The sequence below is a fragment of the Pteropus alecto genome, unplaced genomic scaffold (genome assembly GCF_000325575.1).
Source record: "Pteropus alecto unplaced genomic scaffold, ASM32557v1 scaffold44, whole genome shotgun sequence".
In the NCBI taxonomy this organism is placed as follows: Eukaryota; Metazoa; Chordata; class Mammalia; order Chiroptera; family Pteropodidae; genus Pteropus; species Pteropus alecto.
This window is the reverse complement of record NW_006436812.1, coordinates 4,920,229-4,923,707: the sequence shown is the minus strand read 5'-3', so window position 1 is coordinate 4,923,707 and position 3,479 is coordinate 4,920,229.

Here is a 3,479-nt window from a genome sequence, read left to right as displayed (position 1 = left end):
GAGTCCTCCTGCCTCTGAGGGTTTGCTCACAACACCCCTCTGTCTAGAGGCCCTTTACTCCTCCTAGTTACTACATGTCCAGATCCTACAGGTCCTAATCTAGATTGAGGCCTAACAAATGCAGCTTCCTCTGGGCAGCTCTCCTTGCTCACACTGTCTGGAAAGCCTGGCCCCTTCTCCTGAGTTCTTGGTCCTTCTGCTGGGCCTCATAGAGCTCTGCCCACCTAAGTCACCCTGGAGGTAGGATTGCTTATCTCACCTATTGGCCCAGGAGCTCCTTGAAGGCAGAGCCCACATCCAGGGGGCTGAGCCAAGGGGACATAGACGGACAGAAGGAGAGCAGCTGGAGGGGGCTGGTCTGACCAAGAAGGGGTGATGCAGAGACCTGGGCTCTGCACAGTGGGCGTCTTGTCGGGGGATGGATAAGCCGGCCAGGGGGTCAGGCCCTTCCTTTGGGCCATGGGCCTGTAGCTGGTGGAGGCTTGGGTGGTGGGAATGGGAGAAACCTAAGCCTTCAGGAGGGAAGAGCTAGAGGTGGGGCTGAGAATGGCATTGAAGGAGTCAGGCCTCTGGCACAGCTGTTTGTAAGTCAAATGCAGGCTGCTGTTTCCACTTTGGCAATGACCTTGGTTACTTAACCTATTGGGAGTGATCATGGTGTTACATCCTCTAGCAGAGATGGGCTCCCTCAAAGAGCGTTGTTATCCTTGTGCCAGGATGCCAGGAGGGGAACCCAGGGAGGCTGGCCCTCTCCACAGAGATGCCCTCCTGGTGCCCTCCAACCCCTGGTAGGAAGCCTGGAGGCATGGCCGAGTTGGAGCCTGAGGTGACCCAGCTTGGCCCTGGGAGGTGACTTGAGGACAAGGAAGTGAGGTGGTAGCCGAGCTGGCCAGGCTGGCCCAGGAATGTGGGAAGGTTTCCCTGGCAGAGGGCAGCCCGCCTGGCCGGGAGGGGCCTGGCAGGTGTGGTTCCCTGGCTGGCACCTGCTGACCCTGACCCAGGATTGGAAGACAGACAGGACAGGGGTGCAGGGCCTGCTCCTCCCCATATCCTCCCTCTCTAGTGGAAACAAGAGCCTTCACCCCTGGCCCCGACCTTCACCCTCACTTCCCATTGAGTCTCCCCGGCCAGTCTCCTGGGGCTCACTGGCTCAGGCAGCAGCTCTGCCACCCCCCTTCAGAGACCTAGCTGATGGCAGTCCTGGGATTTGGAGCCCAGTGGCTCTTGAATTCAGGTCCTGCATACATGCAGCCTGTGTCTTCATCTGGGAGATGGGGAGTGGCCAGATGAGAAGAAGCAGAGGCAGCAAGCCCAGTGCTTGGCCAATGAACTTCAAAGCAAGGTGGAGGGAAGGAGCAAAGCCCCTGCCCATGTCACTGCCTCAGGGGTCTTCTTGGGCCTGCACCCACATCCCCGTCCTGCCTTTCCCACTTCACTCTCCCAGGTAGGACATCTGGACCTTCCCACCCACCTAGGAGGCCACACCACTGGAGCGGGGAGGGGAGGCCTATGCCACAGCCCCAAGCCTGGCCAGGGAGTTGGAGGCTTAGCTAGAGCTCCAGGCAGGGCAGAGGGGCCCCTCTGGGAGGAGCGGACTGACTTCCTACAACATCCAAAACTCACCAAACCGCAGCAGCAGCAGGAGCAGGGCCATGGCCGGCAGCCGCCTCATGATCTTGAGCCTGGCTGGGGTGCCAGGTGGGGGACAGTGGTGGTGGGAGCTCCTGGAGCGCTAGAGTGAGGTGCCAGCCTCCATGAAGTGGGGTTTTATGCTGGAGGTGAGTGTCGGCTTGACTATGCTGCCCAACCTGTTGGCCTGGCCCGCCCAGGTCTGTTGGAAGGAAGGAGGCACCCCAGAACTCCGACTCCTCCATAACCTGGCCCTGAACCCCTGAACCCCAGGGGGCCAGACCCCTCACCCTAATATACCTTAGTGTCTTGGGGCCAGGGTGCACCTCTCCCATTTGGGTGCTTATGGCCTGGGGTTCTGTCTGTCACCATGAACTGACCACAACCCTCCCTACTGACCACAGGCCTCACATAAGTTGGTTGCAGTCCACCCACTAGACTGTGGGTGTTTCATTCATTCATTTGTTCATTCATATTTATTGAACACCTGCTATGTACCAAACATCAGTGAGCCAGAGTTTTGGCTGTGGCTTACACTAGCGGGGGGCAGACAGGGAAAAGTCCAGGTCACCGGTGCTTATGGAATAAACAAGAGCAGAAGGAATCAGGACGTGTGTGTTTGGTGGGGTCCCTAGCTGACCCCAGTGCCCCTCACGGGCATTCGCCCCAGGAAACTAGGTCCTAGAAGCCCCCACCCAAACGTGCGGTGCCAGGACCAACCTCAAGATGGCCCCAGTCCCGTTCCTGGGGCTACACCCTTCTCCCCGGGACCGGGGGCGGTGTGGTGGAGGGGGCTTCCCAGAACCTGCGGGCCGGGGCGGGCGGGGCGGAAGCTGGTTCTGGGAAGGCCGGTCCGGGGTGACCGTCGCTGGAGTCCCTGCCCTGGGCGCGGCCTTTCAGGATCCTAGACGTGCGGCCGCAGCGGCGGAAGCTTCTCGGGGAGGAAGTTATTTGGGACACTGGGCTACGTCAGAGCAGGAGTCGGGGCTCCGGCGGCCACACCCCGCTCAGGCCGCGGGGTCAGGGTCCGGGCGAAGCCCTGGATGAGGTCTGGAGATTCCTGGATGAGGTCTGGGATGGGGGGCTCTGGATGGCAGGCAGAGCCCTGCCTCAATTTCCCCGCCTGCGCAATGGCTGCGTATGTGGATAAGGTGTGCTGCGGGACGCCGAGGGACGTGGGGGCCGGGGTCGCTGGCCTTTGGGCCGGGCTGGGTTCCGGCAGCCCCCTGCCCTCTGGTCCTCGGTCCTGGCAGGCGCTCCTGGTCAGTGCAGCCCGGCCCTCTAGTGGCCGCTGGCAGAAGCGTCGCGCGGGCTCGGCAGGATACGTGCCCCCGGGTCTCTCCAGCCTGTCACTCCACTTCTCTTGTCCCTTGCCTTCCCTGTCCTTCCTACGCACCCCACCCGCGTTGTCTGGGCGAGCTGGGCCACCTGTGGGGGTTGCAAGGAGTGTAGGGAGCCCAGATTGTGGTAGAAAGAGAGATTTCAGACTCTTTCGTTCGCTCATTCGTTTTTCCGTAAGTATTTTTTGAGCACATTTGGTGTCCAGCACTGTTCCAGGGTGAACAAAACTGTCCTCAACTTACGGTGTGGAAGAGACGGTAACACACTTTAAAGGGGAGAATATCTAATCACGAACTATGGAAAGTGTTTCAAAACGTCTGGGGGCGTGGGGGGGAACGACACATTTCTCCAGGCCCCTGAAGATCAGTTCTATTTCAGAGGGGGTTCAGACTCTAGCCAACTGCTTCCTCTCAGGCGCCTTTTTCAGTTTTTTCTGCCCTTTTTTTTTTTTTTTTTTGGTCAATTCTAAGGGCAGCTCTGCCTTAAAATCAAGTAAGCAACAAAAGTTA